The sequence below is a fragment of the Gorilla gorilla genome, chromosome 18, assembly GCF_029281585.2.
Source record: "Gorilla gorilla gorilla isolate KB3781 chromosome 18, NHGRI_mGorGor1-v2.1_pri, whole genome shotgun sequence".
Classification (NCBI taxonomy): domain Eukaryota; kingdom Metazoa; phylum Chordata; class Mammalia; order Primates; family Hominidae; genus Gorilla; species Gorilla gorilla.
This window is the reverse complement of record NC_073242.2, coordinates 114619714-114626710: the sequence shown is the minus strand read 5'-3', so window position 1 is coordinate 114626710 and position 6997 is coordinate 114619714. Positions and strand designations below refer to the sequence as shown.

Below are 6997 nucleotides of genomic sequence, written 5' to 3'. Positions count from 1 at the left end.
TTACCTGCTCACTGACCCAGAAGCTGGGGATGCAGGTGGCATCCTCAGCCTCCTCTTGCCTCACCAGCCCGTGCTGTGTAGCTGCTGCAGCATGTCACCACAGTGGCATTGACTGTCTGTCCCATTCCCTAAGCCACCGGTTCCTCTTTTTCCTGGGGCTGCTCAGGCAGGGGTTCTCCATGCCTTGAGGATCACAAGAAGCTTGCAGTTGCCAGGGTCCAGGCTGTTGGCAGGGGTTGAGAACCTCAGTGCGATGGGAGGCAGATGATGGGGAGATGGGTGGGGCTGGGGCCAGATGTGAAAAACCCGTTATTTAGCAGCTTCTCAGGGGTTTGGGGGTGCTGTTGGATTTGAAGTACCTTCTGGACGAGGGAGGTGGCCATTGGGTAGCTGTGCTTGGGAACACTATGTGTGTTCTTGACCAGAGGTAGGTCTCTTAGACAAGAGGTTTCAAAAGATGGTTTGCCCACTAACAAGGTATGTGTGATGTACCCAAGGGACCACACATCCACCTCGAAACGGTGCCCTTTCTTTCCCAGCACCCTGGGAGTTACGTAATCAGGAGTCCCACCCAGGGTCTTCCTCTGCCTTCCATCATGTTTGACTTTGGTTGCCAGTCCAGATCTTCCCGTTTTCACCTCCAGGTCATCATTCAGGAAGAGGGGGTACAGCTTGAGGTCCCAGTGACTAATCCAGTTTCAGGCAGGTGCCGGCAGCCAAGGATGATCTACTGCGGGCAGTAGTGCCCTCAGGCTTAGTGCTCTCCCCTTGTGCAACTCCATGAGAGGTCTCAGGTGGCAGAGCTGCAGCACCAGGAGCATGAAGTTGTCCTTGAAAAAGCCACCGACACATGAGATGTGCTGGTGGGCGAGGCTGCAGTGAGTATAGCGAGAGGCTGGAGATGTCTCCAGGGACGTCTCCTCCGGGTGCGGATTGAGCAGCAGTGACTCAGGTGCGATCTTGCCCGAGAACACCTCCTTGGTGTTTGCCTCCAAGATTTTGATGCTCTCAGCAAAGCCACCCTTGCCAAAAAAGCAGCCTGCCTGTAGTGCCGCCGGCAGGTTTACTAGGACCTCCAAGATCTCTGCAGAGTGGCTGCTGGGACTCCAGGAGCCACAACTCCAGGGAGGCTTTCCCAGGGTTGGCTAGTGCCTGTGCCATCAGCTATTACTCTTTAAAATAACATTTCATTTGAATAAAGATTTACCTTCCCATGGAATTACAGATGCTTTATTTTGTATGTGAAGCACAAGTTTAGGAAGTTATTTTAGAACCAGAGTGGTGGGAATCCACCAGTGGTAGACCAGGATCCTGTAGCTCAGGCTGTCTTGGTAGCTCTCCAAGTAACTTTTCTCTCCCACACACCAGTCCCCTCAGTATATAGGCATTCTCTGAAACTGGTGGTGGTGGCATTCTCTCCCCTTCTTTGGGGCTTCACTGTCACATGATGGATGTCTGCAATCACTGTTCTACCCCAGTTTCCAGCTGTAGGGCCATGGATTCAATGGCATAGTGACTAAAGGGCTGTTCAGAGAACCCTGACCAAGATTAATTTACCCAAAGTTGGAACAGAAGGACATAGTCAAGTTTAAAATCAAATGCTTTCTGTGGTGGCAGAAGGGAGTGCCTGACTTTGACGGTTTGCAAATGCAGAGAGGCAAGGATTCTCCAAAAGTTCAGAAAATCGTATGAGATCTGAGTCAGGAAAGGATTCAAGAATCCACCACCACATATTGAATCATATAGGAGCCGAGCACTTTATACCTATGCTTTTTGTTTGTTTTTGAAACAAGGTCTTGCTCTGTTGCCCAGGCTGGAGTGCAGTGGCACAATCATGGCTCACTGCAGCCGCGACCTCCTGGGCTCAGGCAATCCTCCCACCTCAGCCTCCCTAGTAGCTGGGACTGCAGGTGCACACCACCACACCTGGTAAAAACAAAACCAAACACAACTATAGAGACATGTCTCTGTTGCCCAGACTAGTCTCAAACTCCTGGGCTCAAGTGATCCTCCCGCCACAGCCTCCCAAAGTGTTGAGATTACAGGCATAAGCCACTGCGCTACGGCTTATGTGTGTACTTAATTTAACCCTCATCCTTTAAGGTAGATATTAGTACCCCTATTTTTTTAAAAAATTATTTATTTATTTTTAAGGCAGAGTCTCGCTCTGTCGCCCAAGCTGGAGTGCAGTGGTACGATCTCAGCTCACTGCAACCTCCGCCTCCCAGGTTCAAGCGATTCTCTGCCTCAGCCTCCTGAGTTGCTGGGATTACAGTCATGCGCTACCACACTCAGCTAAGTTTTTATATTTTTGGTAGAGCCGGGTTTTCACCCATGTTGACCAGGCTGGTCTCAAACTTCTGACCTCAAGTGATCCGCCTGCCTCGGCCTCCCCAAGTGCTGGGATTACAGGCGCGAGCCACCCCGCCTGGCTAGTACCCCTATTTTTGTAACGAAGAAGCTGAGGTACAAAGAGGTTAAACAACCTGCTCAAAATTACGAAGTAGAAGCCTGAGGTGGGGTATGGTAATTTGTGATTCTACATTTATCCACCATATTAAGTCAACTGTGTTCAATCATGTTGAAGGAAGATGATGCGCTGTGATCTGTAATATTGGTGCAGTTCAGCATTACTGTGGTGCAGTGCCAAGTTCCAAAAGACACAACACTGTCTGATAGGCCTGTAGCGCATCACCGCCCACCAGCAGTACCTGAAGACGCTTTCAGTCCCCTGCTAGTGCCGTATGGAGTCCGGGCTGGTCCATTTACATTGAAAACAAACTGATCCTAGCATCTAAGTCACCCAGACATCTTTTAGGCGGCAAGCTTTTCAGACAGTTTAACACATTTATTCTGTTTTTTCAAAAAGAGCAAACACGTGGCGTTACAAAGGTCCTCCGTTTCGCACGCACCGGTGTCCCGGCAGCGCGCTGCGCGTCGGGAGGCCCAGTCTGTCGTCCCATGGGGCCGGGGGTCAGGAGGTCGGGCAGGCGGGATTTGGGGTTTCGCGTGTTCCGGACCGGACACTTCGCCATCTTAACGAACTACCGCCCGGGTTAAGGGGCACCCAGGGCAGGTGCCCGGCCGGGGGTGGGGTGTCCGAACCGCCGGTGCCTGGACGTGGACCCCTGCAGGAAGGGTCCGCGCGGGAAGCGAGCTCTCCACGGGTACATGACAGCAGGCCCGCGGGGGCAGGGAGCCTGCGCCAGGCAGTCTTTCTAGATCCTGGCCCAGCTCGGCCGCTTTCGCGCCCGGGCTCCTTTTCGGGGATCCTAGAGCGACGCGCAGAGCAGACCAGGTGTTCCCCCGGCGCGTTCTCGCCGCCTGGCAGCTCTCTGGCCACGCCCCTCCGCTTCCACCCTGCCACCGGCCCCCGGCCGCAAATGTCGCGAGACCTTCGTCCATCCTCCCGGCGTGGTCCCGCGGCCCACGGCGTCCAGAGCGCGCACGCAAGCCCCGGGAGCGCGGGACACACAGGGCACGCTGGGTCGGCGGAGCTGAGGCTCCCAGCTGTGGGCCTCCCTGGCCCGGTCGCCCAGTCTCGCGAGAGTTGGGAGTAAACAGCCCCGAATGGAGTGCCCAGGCGTGTTCGCCGCGGAGGCGCCGTTATCCCGGGCCCGCCGGCCCTGAGCTCCCGGCGGCGCAGGTACGTCAGCCGCCCGCGCGCGGCCTCCCCGACCCGCTCCGCCTAGCGGCGGCGGCCCGCTCGCTCAGGTGTGCCGGTTGCGTCCGAGGCCCCGAGGCGAGGGCTGCGGGGGCCGGGCCGGGTCGGGGGAGGTGGGCGCGGGGCCTCCGGCGCTTGTTTGGACACAGCGTACCTGTACTGCGGCCCTGCGGGGGTCTGCGCGCTCCGGCAGCTTATTCCGTTGCCTGGTTTTCTTTACGTGAAATGAGCATTCACCGAGTGAAACAATACGCCCTGCTCTGGCCCGGAGCCTCCAGACAGACTCAATTGTAGGTGCGCTTCCGGGGCAGTGCTGGCGTCAGGTTTAAAAGACCTCGATTCTTTGCCTTAGCTCGGTCTGTGCGTATTGCGCTGCTGGTTTTTGGAAATGCAGGGATTCTGTTCGGCGAACTCTCAGAACCAGATTGCCTTTTAAACCTGTAGCTTCTTAAAAATCTTGCCTCGCCTTGGCATGGTTGCGCTACCTAAGACCTTTGTGGATCGTCAGTATTTTTATTAAGATGTTTACCTTTCATATTGGGTTGAGCCCCTGAGAATCTTGGCCTATTTGTCTACACAAATTAAGTTATTAGATTCTGATTGACACTTCGAAATTACATGGAGTGGAATAAGACCTGCGTTGAATTCTGGAGACTCGTCCTTTAGTCTGAACTGTGTAGGTAAGCCCTCCTAACGTCAAGGTCTCCGATTGTATGTCTACGAAAAGGAGGGCTTGCAGAAGAGAAGTAATTCCTCTCATTTTTTTTTCAATCTGGAGAATCCGCTTTTATTATTTATACTTATTTTTAATGTAAGAGCTTCATTGAAGTAGAATTTACATACCATAAAATCCACCTGTTTTAAGTGTACTATTCAGTGGTTTTTAGTAAATTTACAGCAGCACAGCCACCACCAAACCCACTTTTAGAACATTTCCGTTACCCCAAGACCTCTGATGCCCAGTTGTAGTCAATGCCCATTTCCAAGCCCCTCCACAGGCAACCTTTCATCTACTTTGTCTTTCTAGATTTGCCTTTAATGACTATTTCGTATATTCGGATGGAAACATATGATATGCGGCCTTTTGTGTCAGGCTTCTTTCGCTTAGCATGTTTTCACAGTTCATCCATGTTGTAGCATGAATCAGGATTTCATTCCTTTTATGACCAAATAATGTTCAGTTGTATGGCTATACCACATTTTGTTTAAGCATTTATGCAGAACACTTTTGACAAATAAAAGTTTATTTTATGCTGTAATGTGTGATGCGGATGACAGCAAAACTGTTGATTGAGAATGGGAGCTGGGACCTGACCCAGACACGTGTCAAACGACTGCACTCCCCAGGCACCCCGTATAATCAAGAGTTGGTCCTTTCTATATAAAAAGGGAAAATTCCAATGCAGAGCTTGCGGAACCTTTGAAGCACCTAGGGAAGAAGTGGGAGCTCTTCTAGTCAGGAGGTTAACAAGAACTAGGAAGGCTGGGCCGGGCGCGGTGGCTTACGCCTGTAATGCCACAATTTGGGAGGCCGAGGCGGGCGGATCACAAGGTCAGGTGTTCAAGACCAGCCTGGCCAACGTGGTGAAACCCCGTCTCTACTGAAAATACAAAAATTAGCTGGGCGCAATGGCAGGCGCCTGTAATCCCAGCTACTCGGGAGGCTGAGGCAGGAGAATCCCTTGAACCCAGGCGGCAGAGGTTGTAGTGAGCCAATATCACGCCGCTGCATTCCAGCCTGGGCGACAGAGTGAGACTATGTCTCAAAAAACAAAAAACAAAAAAAAAACTTGGAAGACTGAAGGCTAAGGTGAACTGTACATTGCTGCCATCAGTGCTGCGGAATTCTGCTTGAGGAAACGCTTTATTTATTTATTTTTATGTTTTTGAAACAGAGTCTCGCTCTGTCGCCCAGGCTGGAGTGCAGTGGTGGATCTCGGCTCACTGCAACTTCTGCCTCCCGGGTTCAAGCGATTCTCCTGCCTCAGCCTCCCGAGTAGCCGGGACTGCAGGTGCCCGCCACCACACCCGGCTAATTTTTGTATTTTTAGTAGAGACGGGTTTTTACCATGTTGGTCAGGCTGGTTTCAGACTCCTTGACCTCGTGATCCGCCCGCGTCGGCCTCCCAAAGTGCTGGGATTACAGGCGTGAGCTACCGCGCCCAGCTGAGGAAACGCATTTTAAAGTAAAATAAGGAAGTTAGAAGTTTGGAGGTGCCCTATGTGTGACCAGCTAATACTGGATGACTAAGGGGTAAGAATAAAAGGAGACAAGAGTGATGTGTGTGAAGTAGTAGGCAGTGAAGACACCACAGACCAAGGTTTCTCACTCTTGACTGTAGTGATACATTGGGATGAATTTTTTTTCTTTTTAATACAAGACCACCTGATGGATAGAGTGTGCCAGAATAAATGGTTGCATCGGATGTAAGAATACACCAGAATACACCTTTGTCGACCGGGCGTGGTGGCTCACGCCTGTAATCCCAGCACTTTGGGAGGCCGAGGCGAGCAGATCACGAGGTCAGGAGATTGAGATCATCCTGGCTAACACAGTGAAACCCCGTCTCTAAAATACAAAAAATTAGCCGGGCGTGGTGGCACGCGCCTGTAGTCCCAGCTACTTGGGAGGCTGAGGCAGGAGAATCGCTTGAACCCCAGAGGCAGAGGTTGCAGTGAGCTGAGATCGCGCCATTGCACTTCACCCTGGCGGCAGAGCGAGACTCCGTCTCAAAAAAAAAAAAAAAAAAAAAAAAAAAGAGAAGACGCCTTTGTTTTACCATAGTTTGGTCTGGCATGACTTAATTGTTAGCCTGTTAAACAATGGTAATACAGCCAAGTATGCAATTAGTTCTGAAGGTGGTAGTTTTTCAGCCGACTTTTAATTGGACTGGATAGTAACCTTTCGTGGTCTAAACACAATTCAGTCTCCTTTGGAGCTATTTTAGTAAACTAGTTTATTACAAAGCAAGGCATAGCTGCATAATTAGATGATTATCGGGTGATACAAGTCATTTTCACTCACCTAAATTGTGTTCTAATTATTTTTAAAGAGATAATTTCAGATGTGTTTTAGTTATGCCCAGAATTATAATCTTTGTGATATTCTTTTATTGTGAAAATTGTAAGTGAGAGACCCCAAGAGCTGCAAAGAATGCTAGCCACCAGCTAGGCCAGTTGCTTGCGCAAGTAATACATTTCTTCTACTGAGTCTCCCTTCTACTCAAATCCCATTAAATACTATTTTCTATTTCTATAGTTTGAACGGTGTCTTTTTCAGTTAGTACTTGATGTCAAAAATTTTTAATTATACGTGTATTAGAGGTGTAATCA

The 6997-nt window shown here is 50.6% G+C and overlaps 1 protein-coding gene across 1 annotated transcript in view; it reads left to right on the top strand.

Moving 5' to 3' along the window:
• The first annotated feature begins 3375 nt into the window (after positions 1–3375).
• MBTPS1 (membrane bound transcription factor peptidase, site 1) overlaps positions 3376–6997 on the top strand; it is a 63211-nt gene continuing 59589 nt past the window's right edge. Inside the window, exon 1 of the mRNA XM_031002693.3 lies at positions 3376–3646. The gene's annotated coding sequence lies outside the window, so the exon portion shown is untranslated. The remainder of the gene's footprint in view (positions 3647–6997) is intronic.